Source organism: Lycium ferocissimum, chromosome 7 (assembly GCF_029784015.1).
Source record: "Lycium ferocissimum isolate CSIRO_LF1 chromosome 7, AGI_CSIRO_Lferr_CH_V1, whole genome shotgun sequence".
NCBI lineage: Eukaryota > Viridiplantae > Streptophyta > Magnoliopsida > Solanales > Solanaceae > Lycium > Lycium ferocissimum.
Genome location: NC_081348.1, coordinates 45,406,460 through 45,425,871, shown reverse-complemented (window position 1 = coordinate 45,425,871; position 19,412 = coordinate 45,406,460). Strand labels below are relative to the sequence as shown.

The 19,412-nt window shown below is 35.4% G+C and overlaps 1 pseudogene; it reads right to left on the bottom strand.

The window, feature by feature from the left end:
* Positions 1-252: 252 nt before the first annotated feature.
* On the bottom strand, positions 253-14,980 carry LOC132062260 (dolichol kinase EVAN-like; annotated as a pseudogene).
* Positions 14,981-19,412: the final 4,432 nt, after the last annotated feature.

Genomic DNA, 19,412 nt, shown 5'->3' with positions numbered 1-19,412 from the left:
ATAACCCGAGGGTAAAGTGCGTTTTGTTGCAAAGTTATACTGTGTATATAAGTCAAAAGCTATATATATTAACCACCGGAATACAGTAATAGACAACAAGATAACCTTGACGAAATCTATTTCTCCTGTATCCTGTATATTTTAAGTGACTACTCTATTTTTCTATATCGAACTATGGCAGGAGAGTTCGAGTCACCAAGGGAGCAAAAGGGAACGCTCCTGGGGAGAGGGGTATAATATGGCAGGAGCTGTAACCATGTAACCCAAAACATAACAGCTAAAGTAAATCTGAAATGGATTAAAGTGTTCCCTTCCTTGTTACCTATAATCTACAAGTCTATCAACTCAATTGAAGTGCTATATACAAAAGAAAAACTCAAAACATAACAGCTAAAGTAAATCTGAAATGGATTAAAGTGTTCCCTTCCTTGTTACCTATATTCTACAAGTCTATCAACTCAATTGAAGTGCTATATACAAAAGAATATGTGCTCCAAAAGGATTTTGTGGAAAGATCAGCATTCATCAGAAAAGGTGATAGGTGTTCATAGACACAGGATGCTGTAGAACACTAGAAGTATGAAGGCATTATCGAATTGGGCTGTATAGGCCTCCAACAGACCAGTAATTGTCACAGCCACAAGAAGTGACGTACCAGTTCTGCAACGTTGCATCAACAGCACCAAAATCAATCAGAAAACATTGTCAAGCGCTGTCTTAACTCTATTTACTTTTTGGCCCTAGTTTCATGTTGTTCAAATGTTTGATTGATTCGAGGATTTGGTTCCAAACTAATCCGGATCGCTAGCTAGCGAAAATAAAACAAGAGGGATTTCAAGAGATACTGCATCAGTTAAAATAATAGTCAAAGTATGCAATTTGTATGGAAGTAAAAGCATATGATTTCATTCCACATGTTCACATGTAGTAGTCGCTAATGGGTCCATTTTTAAATATTGTGGATCCAGGATGATAAGACTTTTGCGCATGTGGGCGGGCTGGGAAGCAGGAAGTGGAAATGTGTGTTCGTTTCTGGTGTCAGAGAGAGAGAGAGAGAGAGACCTGATCCGAGATGTATCCAGTTGTTGCTAGAAGTGGAAGTAGAAATGACCATGCGGCCAGGACAGAAGTTATGATGCCGAAGCCCGGCTGCCTTCAATTGTTTTCTGACTTTCGCTACCAAATAGAACTCACACATTAAGAGAATGAGAGAGAAAAGAACCAAACACCAAAGATTTTGACAACGAAAAAAGAGGATGAGGACATACTGCTGGTTTTGCTCTAGCGAAGTACTCCATACTTATGGCCAAACAATGATGCCTGTAAACAAGTTAAAATTAGAACTTCTGAAAATTGGAACTAAAATGAACCAGAAGCAGCAAGTTCAGTCACTGCCAAGAAAACCACCAGCATTCCAGTCTGGTATATAACAGTTCCTTTCCCCTCTCCCCGAGAAAAGAGCATGTTTAGCACACTCCCTTTCCCTCTCCCCAAGCAAAGAACATGTTTAGCTAGACCAAGTAAAATCCATAACTTTTACACAAGTCTAGTCATTAGAGAAAGTTGAACTTCAATTGGTCTTAAAGAAGGCTAATCAAAGAAGTAAGCAATTTAGGTTGCAGGCCTATAGGAGGAACAACAGGAAATCCCTCTACCGTGAGACAAAGGAGTTTTATGATATGTTGAAGAAAAGGGAAGTTTGTGACACCTCTCCAGAAAAATAAAGAGAAATACTTCAGTAAGTCATCATCAAGTGACAAAGCTGCCTTTCCAGAGTCTGTACCTCTAGAACTTATCAAACTTTCAGCATGAAACTTTCAATAATCTATTCGTTCAGTTCTTGATGTACCTACATATGCATGTATGACTAAAGCTAATTGATATTCATTGTACAAATAGCGAAAACTTTAGGCTGTTGCATCACCCTAATGCCACCAACAGTAAGCAGAATAGTAGAACATCTAGGAGACATCCTTTATTGTATAACTCAAGAATGGTCTACAAGGTACAGAGCATTATAAAAGCCCTATGAACGGAAGAATTTGTCCACAATAAAAGTATAGTATGTCCATATCGATGAAAAAAACATTGACCTCTTAGAGCATCCACATTTTTCTTGATACATGGTTTAACTTAACAATGTAACAACCACTTATACCCAGTGTAAGTGGGTATAAGGGTAATCCCACAAGTACGGAATAGAAACACTTACGATTAAAAAAATACCTAAATGCACCAAGTTGGTTTCATGACTTTGTAAAAGGACTTCACAGTTTGATGGCACCTTGGTACAACATTTAATTTGCTGACCTAAATAGATAATGAGAGTCAATCACTAATTGTGCATTCAAATTTCATGGTTCAAATAAGCATCAACTTAATTCAACCTTACTATTGTATCTCCAATTCCAAGGCTCAAGATCCCAGCAAAAGGAGCTAGTGGTCGGTCATTGAAACCAGAAGAATACCGGATAGGAAGTGCACATCCCAATAACAGCGAAAAATGAATAAAAGATGAAAAGCAAGCAATTGGTACCACTTAACAAAGTCATCTCTCAAGAATAATTTGATGCAATTGAGTCATATCACGCCTGACAATAAGAAGATCAGAGTCACGATGATCAGTAAAAACATTCATGAAATGGTGCATAAGCTGTCCCAAAGGCCAAATTCTCCATATCTGCCATAAAGGCATGCTAAAATTTCTGAAGCAATGCAATATATTGTAAATATCTACTTGAGTAGTTCAAATATGACCAAACTCACATGAAATTCATCAAGAACTTCTGCTTAAAGGAGCAGAAAATTAAAAGCATGTCCTTTTCACATAGTAATTCAAATTTTCTACAATTTAACAGGTAAAGGTAGATTAAGTTCTTTCAAACTTTGGGACATTACAGGTTAATGTTCAATGAGTCAAGAACTAAGTTAGGTTTATAAAGTGTTAGTATAACAGTTCATCGCACTTGGCGTCATTTTAGACAAGTGTGTGTGCCGTGCATTGCACATGAACAATAATTTGATAGTACCTATTTTAAAGTGATTCATAAAAGAACTATATGGGATAAAGTCTTGGTTTTACCTAAATACAGTTGCGGTGTTTATAGCGATAACAATGATACAATATCTGAAACAACATTTTCTAAATGCAAATAAGATTTACTAGTCACTCTATGAGGTTGTGGACTCTTGACATACCTTTTAATAAGTTCCAAAGCACCAAGAGAATTATGATGCATTAGTCATGCTTTGCTTATCTCAAATCAATCTCCACATTTGTAAAGTAAATTCCTGAATAATGTTCTCTTTAACTGGATATTATGCTTTGCGAAGGTTTACAAGGATTTATGCCACACTTTTTGATTAAAGTTTTGCTCCAATCGGGTTTATTTTAAAAAATGGCTTACTTTGTGTTACCCTAAACGTTCCCCTAATAAATACTAAACAATTCACTTTCCCAACTTCTTAAGTAGAGGTTTTAACAGCATAAAGAGAATGAATTTTTTTTTTCTTTTCTTTTTTTTTTTTCTTTTATTTTTTGCTGCGGGGAATATAGGTGCACAAAGAGAATGATGTTTAAAGGTGCATCGAAAAACATGAGGACATTATAAAGAGTGTAGTGAACTAAGAAAGCCAATCATCGCATCCGACTTTCACATATTCGACACATCCATGTTGCACCAAACATTATGCCAAATATTGAATTTGGGAATGAGTTTGGAAGGTACTGTAGCCCTTTAATGTCTTGAGCACAACCTCTCGAGTCAAAAATGCTATGACAAGTACACTTACAGCCTATTGTTACTGGATTCAGGTTAGCCACCATTTCCTAGGAGTAAATGCCACCAAAATTATTGCAATTTAAAAAAGAAATTACAAGTGAACAGGTCGCCTAATCCCAACCATGTACCTTTCACCACGACTATTCTTGCCAGGAGTAATTACAGAATTTTCGATATATCCACCAGAACAGAAGCAACAGTAGCCCTTCCACTCTATGTGCATCGGCAGAGACAAGCAGCTATGGAATGAAAAAGGGGCCCTTACAGGCAGAAGATTAATTAGACGTGAAAAACTAAAAAACTATTTTCTAATGCCCTCTCTCATCTACATGGCATAGGGCAGCTTTTGCTTTCCTTTTGTGGATGTTTAGAAAGAAAAAAAAAAAAAAACTTCTTTTCTCCTTTCTTTTAATTGAATGAAATTCCATAATAGACATCCTTTTATACATCCCACTACAACAGGCATGATATATTGAAGTATTCGGTAGGAATATAAAAGAAGGCAGAACATAAGATCCAGGTGAAGTAAGAACTTACCCGTATAACTTCTAACACCAAGAAAACTGCCAATGCAGACCCACAGGCCAGATCAAGAAACTTAGGCCGGAACAAGATAGAAAGTTAAACATAACTTCAATACAAAAGAAAGTACTCTCATTCAACTTTGTGCAAGTGAAAGCCCAAGAGACCAAAGGAAGAGAGAACACTTGTCACCAAAGAAATTTAGTTTACATCTCAAATTACGTGAAACATAAGAGCCGGAAGAAACATCGAAACAGCCATCAAATGGTAATATTTCCGAAGAAGAATCCTTTTAATCTTACTGCTTTTTTGAAATGCTGTAAAACCAGATAACTGAGACATATATAATAGCCTACCAGTAGATACAAAGCGACAGCCTTCTTAGGGGTTCTGAAAGAAACAAAATCCATTACCCTGGCAACAAATAGAGTTCAAATGAAAAAAATTGGATATGTACTGAATATAAAAAGGACACAAAAATCTTACTCTATGCTTGGAAAGTACGTTTGGCAAAACATGATCTCAAAATCTTTTTACTCTGCCTTTGTAGTCCACCAATTCAACAAATGGCAACACTGCAGTGAGTTCTGTGTCAACCTCTCCGGAGCTAACCCAACTCAATATTTAGGGCTAAGGGTTGAACCCACCTCAACTGCCAAATCGGGCTTGAGGTCAAGCTAAAATACCCTTCCTGGCAGTTAAATGACATACTCAAGCTGGAGCGTGATGTTAGATATATTCCAGCTAAACCATTTTGGTTAGACTTAAGACTAAATGACCTCCATCAGGGTCTATTTTTCTATTGGGACAGCACATCCTTATATCACATAACACCCCTGTTGCACTTCTCCATTTCCACCATCCGGTTTTAATTCTATGAGTAACATCTCCTCTATTACTCATGGACAACCACTTTGTTTTACAACCCCAATAAGAAGGTAGCAATTACCATCATTTTTCTTCAATCATGGTGTCATGCTAACTCAAAAATCAACCGATATTTGCTACCTCCAAGACAACATCAGTATAACATAAATCTTTTTTTTATAAGGAAATCAGTACAAGATAACTCTACCCACCTAGAAGTAGGCAAACTAGAAGAACTTACCTAATATTGCCTCTATTAGGACTAAATATCGATTTGTAAGCTTGGTATTTCAATTCTTCAGCTGCTAGGCTACCACCGTAGAGACCAATCACCATCAATTCTACACAGGCTCAGGAAAGAAGATCCCATCGAAAGCAAATAAACTGCCTGTTCAATACACTAAAAGTCTGGTCAGCTCTGCTATTCTAACTTATGCGTATGGAAAAAGTGTCCAGAATTCTTCAAGACACTGATCACCGATGGGACTATTTATCAAACAAATTAATACAGGCACAAAGAAATGAGGGTCATGAAAGCTAGGGTAATATATCGTCATAAACTATACAATAAAAGGCATGTCAAAGCTCTAATATTTTGCTAACCAACTACCAAAATCTGTGAAGTGAGCAATGATGATAAGCTATATCCCTAACATACATCAAGAAAATAAAAGAGAAAGAAGAGAAAATCCTACTTATTTGAAGAGAAAAATTCACTGTTTATATGTCATACTAACAGCTGTCTATATTAAAGAACAAAAATTAGCCCTCGGTAAATAACGTAGCATAGCTTCTTCAACATGTCGACAGGAACCGACTATGTGAACGCATCAGACAAACCAAACAAGAACATAACGTCATGCCAACATCTTGGAGTAGTTCCCCATTTCAAGTTTGCGTTTCTCCTTTAATGGTACTGTGTTGGTATATCCTTCAGAGCCCTCTGCCCATAGGGCCAAATGGCCTCAACTGCCCAAAAAAAGTAGAATAAATTAGAGCCTTCACAGGGGAGGCTACATTATCCTTCAAGCTTAAGTTGATCTAATGAAAAGTATAGCAGCGTACTCTTCCAGCATCAAAGTAAATCAGCCCTACCAACCACTAAACCTTTCTCATTCACATAATGATGCATGATACAGCATAATACGTTCATAATCTGATAGAAAGTATGGGGAAGGATTAACATAGATAAGCGTGCCTCTGAAAATTTTGAAGAAACTCCATCCACAATGGAATGGCCATAACTAAGACACAAGCAAGAGATGCATAGAACAAAAAGGATCTCTTCATATGATCTTTTGACCAGTTTCTTGATGACCTCTAGTTGGTAAATCACTCCCACAGTAGGACATATTTAAGCAACAGAGGGAAAAGAAGAAGCCAATAATCACTCCCTGGAAACATAATACGAAGTTTCTGCTTAAGATACAGTTGGATTTAGAAACCTTCTCCCTCTATCAAGGAAATGATACCAAAACCTAATAAAGTTAAAAAACTTCCAGTGTACCTGAATAATAATACTGATCTCACTTCTTTGTATTCCATATGGTAAAGAGACTATCTTAGATGCTGAAGAGCCCATGAGTCGGTACACAGAAATATTTCTAGTAATGTAAACTATATCAACCTGCCACAAAGAAGTAAAAATGTAAGAATGACCTTAGCAGTACAAGCAAACATGTCTCCAAAGTAGATAACAAGGCCAGCAGAAACCAGAAGTGCTTCTCCTAAGAAGAGAGATAAGAATGTAAACTATTGCACAGAGGACGAAGACAGTTTGTCAAATAAACATTATATGCAAGCAAGTAGCATCTAGAATATAATCTCGTGCAGCTAAGGCAAAAAAAAATCAAGTAGCTTGTGTGTGAAAAATTAAAGTTAATTTTTTGGAAGAATAAATATCATAGATATTTAGAATAATTTCTAAAAAGTTATATTGTAATATCTTTGATATATATACTTAGGAAATGTCTAGAAATTCTAGACACTTAGATATTTGTAGTTCGAGGTAGAATTATCTAGATCCTTTTGTATCTAGAATAATATCACGATAGTCTAGAATAGTGGTAGGAGATAAGAGTAACTAGATTTTTCTTATGGATGTATCTAGAATAATATCTAGAAGCATCCCTAGACAAATATAAATAAGGGTGACATTAGGCATTTGTAAAAAAACCATAAAAACCCAATACAAGCCAATTCAAGAGAGTCTTCTTCCATTACAAAGTTCTCCTTTCCAAAGCTTCCTCTTCTTTAGTTGAATCTTCCGATCTTAATTAACGATCTTGGGCTAGCAGAAGGTTTCCCCGATTTACTTTTCTTCTGCTATATTTCTCTACAGGCCGGTCATCATTGCACACTAGCTGTTCCTTTGGTGTTCTCACTCTCACTGCCATTTTGCTTGGTCAATAAGGAGATCAAAAAAATGTTAACCAAAGGGAAAAGATAAAGCCATGCTGAGGTTCTGCTGTCTGAAATAACAAGAAAGTTAAACATGTGAACTGTAACACGTTCTAATGGTGCAACTTAATGCCCAACAAAGAACTAAATAACATTTTGAACCTAAAATGACATCTTTAGATGGTCGATAGAGTAAGTGTTAATTTGTACTATCTGATTCTGATCAGATGGGATCAATCAGATCAGAAGTTAGGAAAGTTTCAGAATTTTAGGTTTTTTTTTTTTTTGAGAAGGTAACATGTTGTATGTATTAAACACAAAACAGTACATGGGTTGTACTGAAACCATATTTACAAGTGAGCAAAAGAGAGTAAAAGCAGTCTACAGTTCTAACAGGAACCTAATGAGTCTAGGATATAGTATCCTCTGGGTAGATCTGGTTACAACAAAAAGAAAAAAGCTTAATACAGTTAAGTTTGATCTCCTGCATTGTTCTGCTGTTGTTCTCAAAGCATCTAGAGTTCCTTTCTTTCCAAATCACCCACCAAATGCAAGCGAGGGAACATCCTCCATCCGTTTATGTCATCTGCTCCCGGCTCCGCCTCCCAACTAAAGAGAGCTTCGGAATCTTTCTAGGCATTGTCCGTGCTATTCCTCCGAGATTAATGAAGATCTTCCATAACCGATCGATTATCACCGCACCGCAAAAAATAGGTGACCAACTATCTCTCTCTTTTCACAAAGAAAGCATCTTGAGCACATAGTCCAGTTTCTCTTCTTCTTTAAATTTTCATGTGAGTACAGCTTCCTTTGCCAGTAACCATGAGAAGCATGCAACCTTGTATGGTATCTTGGTCTTCCAAATATGTTTCCAGGGCAAGTTGGTGACTTGAGGTGTTTGTTGGTTTATCATTTTATAGGCTGCATTAACACTGAATTTTCCACTGCTATGTCCCTGCCATCTCAGTGTGTCATCTCCGTTTTGAGTTCCTGTGAAGTTATCCAGTTGTTTGTAGAATCAACCATTCTATTTATCTCCCAATCATTCAGGTCTCTTCTGAGTATCAATTCCCAACCTTGAGGTGATCACATTTCAGCTATAGATCTCTGCTAGTGATGAGCTAAAGCATATATGTCGGAGAATAGATCCTTCAAAGCTCCATTCCCCAGCCAATTATCATTCCAAAAGGATGTCCTGTTACCATTTAGCACTCTGATTGAAACATTAGAATAACCCCTTAATTCTGGACTATCTACAATCAAGGGATGATTTTCCTTTTTTATTGATTTAGTATCTCCTATAGATTGTATATTCTTTGAATGAATAGAACATCCTATTCCGATGCCAAAACTTTCAATAAGAGTCCCGAACAAGTATTGAATTCAATTGTTTGTGATAAGCGGAGAGACCATATGAACTAAATCTTTGTGCATGAAGCTGGACAGTGTAGTAATTGCAATGCTGAAGGCAATGACGTATTTAATAAGTAAAATCACAATATAGAGCAACATGACCAACCAATTGAAGCACATGCTGGAAAAGAATGTAGAGCATTCAGAATCAGTTTTGCTGCTGCGAATCCATGACAGAGTAGCCATACTATGATTAGTGTTTTATACCATCCTACAAGAGAAGTCACGGGGAAATTGTTAAACAATGTTCATCTACAAACTTTGTCAGTTGAGCTATGAATCAAATAAGTGAACATCTGAAAAGCAGATAGACAAAGATACCACTATGAGTCTTCACACAGAAAGACAGGCAACAAACTCCAAGATACATGGCTAAAGCTTAAGCTACAACAAGAAATGATGCCCTGCACTAGCACACCGAAAGAACTTGCAGATGTCACCCAATATAGCAGTTTAAGCTTTTCAAGCTCTGATAAAAGTCAAAACCAAATAAAGTCAGTCATACAGGTGACTTAATTTAGAATTCAATCTAAATCCAGTATACAATATCACAAAAGAATCTTGGTCGATGCAGTAAGAAGTGGCTGCTCAGTGCAGTAAAGTGTTTGCTTTTATACAGACTGCTACATTTTATCAAAAAGCTCTGGATGATATATGATCTCTTCATTCTGTTAAGTGAAATAAAAAGAAAAGAACTAATTCTCCCAAATCTTGAGCATGAGATAAAAGAAATACATTTTCTCTTTTAATCATTTTACTTTATTTTCGTGAAGAAATGTAACAAATTGATTGTAATTCAAATAAATTTCTCCCAAATTGATTGTGAAAAATTGGCCGTCTCAGACACTACATACAGTCGCATACACTTTCCTTATGAATATACCAATCAGATGTAGCATTTTGACATTAAAAGTAAATGTGCAAATCCGACTCAAACCACTAAAAACAATTTACTCCACACGTAACCATATTACCTACAGTTCCAACTTCATTTAACGATGTAGCCCTTGATATGTTAATCAACTCTGACCCCGTAAGCCCTGGCAATATTAGACTCTACATATAGTTGAATACATTTTCCTTATGAATCTACCTATCTGATGTAACACTTGGACATTAAAAGTAAATCTGTAGATCCTACTCGAAGTACTAAAAAGCTCAATTTATTCAACACTTAAACTATATTACCGATAATTCCAACTTCATTTAATGACGTTGCTATGCTATCTTTAACTATACTGCTCTTAATATCTGAATCAACTTTGACACCATAAGTCCAGACAGTCTCAGACACTACATACAGTTATATACACTTCCCCTATCAATCAGATGTAGCATTTTGACATTATAAGTAAATGTACAGATCCTACTCGAACCACTAAAAGCTCAATTTGTTCAACAATCAACCTTATTACCTACAATTCCAACTTCATTTGATGGTGCAACTATTGATACTGAATCAACTTTGACACCAAAAGTGGGGGCAGTCAGACACTACATACAGTCCATCATATACACTGTCCTTATGAATCTACCAATTGGATGTAGCATTTGGACGTTAAAAGTAAATGTCTAGATCCTACTCAAACACTAAAAAGCTCAATTTGCTCAACAACTAACAATATTACCTACAATTCCAACTTCATTTAACTATGTTGCTCTTGCTATTTGAATCAGCTTTAACACCATAAGCTCGGGGCAGTAACAAATATCCCCGATGAAGTTTCAGGTCTAAGAAACAACACAACAAACAATCATAACAGCCTAAATTCAAATACTATCTACCAATAAATAAAACCTGGTTATCCAAGTATGTAACTTAGTGATCAATGAAGATTGAAGTGAGTTCAGAAATATGAAGTTTCATGTTCAAATCCCAGCGGAAGCAAAAAAAAATAAAAAATTACACGGTGTGTAAGGGGATTAAAAAAAAAGTTTTTTATGCCAAGAGAATTTAACAACTTATATATATATATATATATATGTGTGTGTGTGTGTGTGTGTGTGTGTGTGTGTGTGTGTAAGAAAATTCATTTTCCCCCCTATTTACATATATAGTATATAATTTTCCAACGAAACCTCTTGCTAGTGATCAATGTAGTGATTTGATATAGTGAGATTTCAGGTTCAAATCCTAGCGGAAGCACAAACACTAGGCAATTTATTCCCATCTTTCTAAGCTTTAATGAACAAAATTAGACGGTATGTGTGCTGGTGAGAGTTAGCAAGAACACATCGAATTAATGATGCGCTAGCAAGTTGGCCCCCTATGTCCTAACTAACACCCAATTTTCCAACAACTGAAATGTGTTTTGTCAGTTCGAATTCAAGAAATCCATAATAGCCTGACGTGATGTAGAACAATTGTGGTAGACAAGTAATCAGGTATCCTGCTAAGGGGAAAGTGGGTGGGGAATTTTGGCACGCCCACCAGGTATTTTCTGTGTACCGTTAAAATTGGTAAATAGAGACCTATGGATATGTGAATTCACTTTAAAAAATTCAACCATTTTTAAGAGCCTGATTGGATTGACTTATTTCAGGTGCATTTAAGCACTTTTGTAGTACTTGTATAAAACAAAAAATCACTTTTTCTTAAGCCAAAATACCAAAAATAAGTCAAAGCCATAAGTTAAAATTCCTAACTTATGGTTTTTGGCTTATAAGGCAAAAGCCATAAGCCCATCCAAACCGCGCTCCAAATCAACTTTACCGGAGGATCTTAGTAGGTTGAATACTGAAGTTTCACTTTGTTAGTGAGGATTCAATTCTCCAACTTCAAATTCCCTCTCTATTTTCCCTTCCCCGACCGTTATGTAATTTAAAAAATCAATTTTACTTATACTAATTTTTACCCATATTAATTTTTAAATCATATCAAAATATTAATCTAACACTTATTTTTAACCTTAGTTTTCAATTATGGCAATCAATAGTATCTCTTTGAATGCTTAGCGAATCTTTTGGTAAAAATTACAAATTTGGGAGGGGAAGATAAAATCTTATCTTGAAACCTATGATTTACAAGAAGTTGTAATGAAAAATAAACCTATATAACGACTTTCGATAAATCCTATTCATGCTCGAATGAAAGCTCAGTTAGAAGAGAGATCAAAAAAAATATGTATCTAAAATGGTAATTCAAAATTCGGTTGCAGATTAACTCTTTTCTAAAGTTATCACATGCGAGATGATTGTTTACCCGAAAAAATGGTTCAGTTGAATTTGTGTTCGAGGTCAAGGACACGTGGATCAAAATGACCAGTAAATCGTATAATATGCAAGTAACTTGAATGCAAACGGAATAAAGTAAAGCAATGTTAAGATTAGCCTGATCCTTGATTGAGCCCGGTGCTAGTTCCTCCGGCCAAGCTTGTGATTATACACTTAGTAAAACAGTAAAGAACTTAAGAAATGAAGCAATTGCGTATAAGTGGTGTGCATTCTTCTTGAATTTCGTGTGTTACAATGGGAATGTCAATCTCTATTTATACTAAGAGCTAGGGGTACAAATTCTATGAATCATGCCCCCTTAATTACCAATATTAATGTTGCAATAAAAGGTAATAAAGCCTAATAAAGGTTGGAGGAAACTTGAGGTCTTCTGTAACGTTTTTGTAACGGTCACATCTTAAATGACGTTTGACCGGTGACTTGGCATGCTTCTCCGGGCCTCTTGTACTTTCTGCCTCTGTAAGCGGGTTACCAAATTACTTATCCGGAGTTTCGTATGATTTCCCAGAGCCCCTCGCCTACTGACTCGAATCTGACTTATCACCATCGCCATGTGTCGTCTTTTAATACGTCTACTTGGTGTCTACAAATTTTGCCCTATACAATGATAAAGGAAGACAAGAAAAAGCTCAAAAGAGTATCAAAGGAGTGAACAACGCATTCAAATCAAGTCGTGAATTTGCAAAAATATTTTGAATCTCTTAGAATAGAGTCCAAGAGGATAAGATCATTATTGAGTATTCTGACAAGGTTTTCTAATTGTCCATAGATCATGTTTTGGAAGAGTCTAAAGATCTCTTTACCATCTACCTTGCATTATTTATAAGTGTTCTTCAATCATAAGAGCAAAATAAAGTTTTTAACAAGATAAAGTTAATAGATATATTTTTATGCAAAACACCAAAAAGAAAAAGTTGATTATTTTCTATATAAATACTACAAAAAGAAAACACACACATATAAGAATTTTATTGGTAAAGATCTAATATATCTACCCCATAAACGTCTCTAGGTAAGATGTGCGTACACTCCGCCTTCTTCATGTTGGAAATCTTCAGGAAAATACTTGATCACGAATGTTGTAGAGAATTCTCGAAAGCTTGAGGCATGTCAATTAAGACAATAGCCTTAAGGATATTTCACCCGATATGAGTATATCCCCCAAGATTCAACAAGCTCTTTTAGTACAAAACTAGGAGCCAGAATCTAACAAAGATTAAAGAAGAAAACCCAACACACTAAAAATATGGTAGGAATATTTTGTCTTCATATATCTTTGTCACACAAAAAGAAGACAAAGAAATATATTTGTGGTTATACGAACATGTGGCTGAAGATTATCTCATTTTTTTACTACCTCTTCAAAATGAACTCAAGGCGATTATATAGGTAATCAATTGAACAGAGGATAACATTATGTATTATAATATAATAAGGATTTTAATGGCTATTCAATTGAGTGTTAAAAAGCCATTAATCCAAATAGTCAAATGGACTAGTAAATGACTATTATAACGTTAGAATTCAATTAGGAATGATGGCCAATTGATGGCCATTTATGGAGTAGGATTAATTGTCTTACAAAAGTAATTTCAGCAATGATATTTCTTTTTGAGATAAAAAATATTTTTACAACAATCCCCCACTATTTCAAAAAAAATAATAAAGAATAGAATAAAATGAGAAGTTTTGTTGTGTTTTCACATATGAGCATAATGAGTCGAATTTGGTGTCTCGTAGAATATGAACCAGACCTAGATAAAACAAGATTAAACTTACAGAATAATTGGTGAAGTTTAGAACTTCTATGAACCAAGAATTCTTTTGTAAGCTTAGGGTCTTGTTCTATCATATTATACTCGCACAATCTTTGTCGTTATCACGGTTTTGCTAGCCCAAGATCGTTAATTAAGATCGGAAGATTCAACTAAAGAAGAGGAAGCTTTGGAAAGGAGAACTTTGTAATGGAAGAAGACTCTCTTGAATTGGCTTGTATTGGGTTTTTATGATTTTATTACAAATGCCTAATGTCACCCCTATTTATACTTGTCTAGGGATGCTTCTAGATATTATTCTAGATACATCCATAAGAAAAATCTAGTTACTCTTATCTCCTACCACTATTCTAGACTATCATGATATTATTCTAGATACAAAAGGATCTAGATAATTCTACCCTCAACTACAAATATCTAAGTGTCTAGAATTTCTAGACATTTCCTAAGTATATATATCAAAGATATTACAATATAACTTTCTAGAAACTCTTCTAAATATCTATGATATTTATTCTTCCAAAAAATTAACTTTAATTTTTCACACTCCCCTTTAAAGTAATTTTTTGGAAGCTATCCTGAACTTGTCGTGGAAGAACTCAGACGAAGCTTTTGAGCGTGCCATGGTGAAGATCTCAACACTTTTTCCTTATTCAAATGATGATGATTTTCCGCTAATAATTGGGCCTCCAAAGAAACATGAATACGTCTTGATAAATTTTTCATCTCTCATTACGCCGTACTTGACAATATCTCTTTTTGGCCTTTGCGAACCACGTGAATCATCTTCATGCTTTGAGTTTCACATTCTTGAGTTTCCGTCCCCCTTTCTCTTAGCTCCTTGACAATTGTGTTATTTGGAGAAACACTCGAGTCGGTGACGATCCGACCATTAATTTCCTGCGAAGACTTAGCACTACCGTAGATCCACCACTGCATTCCTTTTTCAACTCCCTCAATGAACTCGTTTGTCGGCTTCCGTAGCATCCGAGAACTACATTATCATCTCTCTATATGAAATTGAGCCTTCAAGGTCAACCTCTTCATTTATTTGACCGTCAGCTTCTCCATCTGCTTTCAGTATTTGATTTGAGCTAGTGATTGACTTTGATATGGCAGATGATTGACCAGAGACTTCAACTTCCGCTACAACTCCCTCAATGCTTTCTACAGATGGTCACCATTGTCATATATAGTTTCGAAACTTCATGCTCGGGATCTACTTCAACATCCTCCACGTCCGGGACTTTTTATTACCAATTTCGGATCTAGTTTCGTTGATTTCCTCGATGGCAGCTACCACGTCACCAGTCTGAACGTCTTTAGAATCTTTTTGCTTTCAACTTTTTTTATTCAAACATTAAAGACACACGTGGAATTTTACGTAGGGAAGGAAAAGGTTATTTCGAAGTCGGAGTGAATTTCGAATGTTTTACTAGTTACAACTCGAGAGCCTTATATAGACCTCAAAAGTAATTGACATCTCTTGATGATTACAAGTGGGACGGCTATTTTTAAAGATGCTTCATTTTGCTTTTGAAAAGTTGACTCTGCTACTTTTGTAAAATTTTGTTCGGCACTTCTCTTTTTAAAGTTACGGCTACTTTTGAAAAGGTGTCGGCTATCTCGCTTTTACCTCTTACTTTTTTTAAAGTGGTAAATACCTTTTAACTTAATTCTTGATAATGGAGATATGCTTGGGCCATTCCTTGTGGGTCCATCATGTCGCCATTATCTTCTCAATACGAAGATGCCGTATCCGTAGTTCTTGGACATCCGCCGGGGTCGGTATCATCAATATTACTCAGAGCTTGGGAGCTTTTTAATTCGCTTTTCGGATTCTTAATTTTAATTTTTAAATTCTTAGATTCCGTGTCCATCCTTTGATTTTAATGGTTTTGACTAAATACTTAATCTCGTTATTTCAAAATTGTCGAAAGACCAAATGATGATATAAGAAATCCTTTTTCTTATGTAATAACGATATAACTTAATATGATGTAGTAAGTGGAAATCTCTTGTTCTTTTTGGAACCTTTCGTAATGAATTTGAAAACTTTTGGGCATTGTTAGCTCATTGCCCTAAATCTTACCCACCAAAATGAACCACCTTGAATTATTGATTTGGACATTTGTTCTCTATATTTTATGAACCATGTATGGAAATGGGTCGAACATACAAAAAGTTGTACCATGCCCATTCATAATCATAGTAGTTATAGGTTTGTGGCCTATGTTGCTTTCGACAATACGATCGGGGTATGTAGGTGATCAACTTTCCAATCAAAATGGTCATAACCTTGTTTATGGTGACCTTGGAGTATATGAAATACCATCTTGGTCGTATTTGTTATTCATCGTATGTTCAATCGTTATTGATCATGTATCTTCAGGATGAATTCACAATATCTCATAGTCTTCGATAGATCGTTGGTTTCAATGTAGTCGAAATTAGTATAGCAAGGTACGAGTAGATCCTCAACCTTCCGGTTTTACATAATGTTTGTCTAATGCTATCACGGGGAGGCATCGTTTGTTAATGATCTTGAACTCTTCAGAGTTGCCCGTTTTTCTTCCTTCTTTGAGGGAGTGATCAATCGCCCGAGCAAAGACTCGATCTTCATTTCGTAACAATCGGGTTTGGATTTTTCACTTACCCGTTGTTAGCCGGTAAAAGGTTGCATCCTTTGAAATGGTGATGATAGTTCCGTTTGGGGAATAGAACCGAGAAATGGTTAATTTTTTATTTTGGATTGGAAATGTGGGCCTCACGGGCCTAGTTAACTCGGGAATTCGGCTAAAGAAGGTCGAATGCCTCGTTATCACGGGGCTTTTTATCGGTTTTTTACGGAAAGGGGGAGGTTGGGGCTCGGCCTCATGGTTACCCCGTAAAAATTCCCTTGTAAGAAAATCGAGTAAAGAGTTTAAATCACCTTTTATAAATTGAATTTCAAAATCAAAACTTGATAGTAAAGCTTGCCATCGGCAAAAATTTATTTAGAAACAAGATTTTTAACATCTTTTGTAAAATCTCTTTTTCGATTTACGCAATTAACTCTCAATAAAAATTCTTATTTATCAAGTCATCTTGAAATTTTGTAATACATAGTACTATAGATAAAATCTCTTTGCAAAGGTTATAATTCTTTTGTGCGGGATTCCGGATCCATTTTGATGTGAATGATTTTGTGATGTTTTAATTAATTGTTGCACCAAATTGTGATGTTTTAATTAATTGTTCTCGCAAAATGATTTCATTTACTCTCTTTTATTAAATGCAGATCCTTCATGTAACCTTTTTAATTCTTAGACTTTACTTATCATGCGGGTCCGTTCGGGTAGATTCTTAGATGTTTTCATTACGGGTTATGTATTTGTTGAGGATTATGCTCTCAGTATGGGAAGATGATTCAGATATTGTTATCTATGACTAATATGTTGAGATTTATTAAACTTTTTTTTCTATTTAGTTATCGATTGGCTAATGAAGTTAATTATGATGCATCCTATGGGTTCGCTCTATCTCGGGGGTAGTTGGATGATGGTCCCGCCACCGCCGCTCCGTTTCAATTTATTTGGAGAGTCCACGAGGTGGTTCTTTGATCACGTTTTTCTTATATTTTTTCTAAATTATTTGGATTATAAATTATCATGACTTATAGTACTTTTTATGTACTTTATAAATATATAAATTTTATTTTTACCAACTTGAAAAATCTATGTTAAAATTTACAATCAAAGTTATAAAGTTTGACCCTCGTAATCCGAAAAGGTTCACATGCATTGAAATGGAGGGAGTAATAGTTATGGGTTCAAATGAACCCGTAACTTTTAGCCTAGACCTAGATTTTCTATGTAAAATAGATTTCATTTTTGTAAATATTGAACTATGAACCCATAACTCAAATAAGATGATGGGTTTAGTAATTAAAACTTGAGTACTGAACCCATAAAATTATAATCCTGAATCCGCCTTTAATCACTGCCCCTTAGAATTTTAAGTCATAACCACTATAGTTATCTATATAAATATATAAAGGGAAAACAACTTCAAATGCCCACAGAAATTAAAATAATTATCCGTATACTTGATAGCTACCCATTCGGCAATCATTATTACCCGAGTACCCAACTGACAAAAGAAGCTAAAGCATGCCTTTCCCTTCATTCTACTGACACCTGGTAGTGCACTTGCACTTATTTCATTATTAATTGTTCAAAAAATGTACGTAGTTAGTTTGACTAACGTTATGCATTTATGTTAACTTACGAATTTGTCTTCATTTGAAATGGGAGAAATTTTCCAAATAGTATTTATATGTTTTTTTTTGAACTAGTACTATATGAATAATCGTTAGATGGCATAATTTTTACTTGAGATGGTATCGAGCCAAGTATGAGTGGCTAAGTTTTCATACTATCTTAGGGTTCGATCAGAAATCATCATAATCCGATTGCCATGTTCTTATACTTGTTAAGTCGATTCTTGTTCATCTTCCTTAGAGCTTAGTAACTTTATTTTCTAAAGTCCAACATTGTTAAACCCTTTGAGTCTTAGTGTGAGGTCGTAGATTAATTTTCGCCAAGCGGGGTTGGCAAGGCCGAATAGACCGTTGTCGCTCAAAGGCTAAGTGCCGCTAGGAGCCAAGGTTAGGTGTTCCCGTCCCCAAGACCACATAGAAAGAAAGGGTAGAAACATTAGGACATTAAGAAACAAGTTAATAAGGATTAAGAAAGATAAACATTAAGACCTACCGTAAGAAGCCATTCTTGTAGCAATCCGTAGCTCTTACAATACAAGAACAAGTAGGATAAAATATAACGAGATAGTAGACGTACCATAGGATAGTATCCCCAAAATACAACTCTTTTCTGAGAAAGAAAAAGTATATGAAAACCCTCCGTTCTTTTAAAAGATTAAGACGTTACAACAGTTTCAAATGACAATTCTATTTTAAAAAACGAGATTTATTATTTTATAAAAGATTTTTTGAAAAAGAAATATCATTTCAAAATTCCTTAAAGAACCCTAGAGTTCTTGAAGCCTATAATAAAGGAGATAATAGAAATATTACTTTAGAAGAAGTATTAATTTCTATACAGAAATGAACGCTTATTAGAAGCCGGTGAAGAAAATACGTCTTTGTTGAAAGATAGTATTAAGTGGTGTCAAAAAATCAACTTGATAACATAGCGCTCAATATTAATCATGAGTCTTGATAATATGTGTCACGACCCAACCCCCGTGAAGCCGTGACTAGTGCCCGAGCGTCACCCAAACACATTCATTAATCCGAATCCACCAGCAGATGGCTTATACGTATACAAATATCGAGATCGTCTCGCATCGTCTCAACACAAACATATATATATCACAAGCGACGAAGGCTATCATATGGCGCGACGGCCCAAAATATATA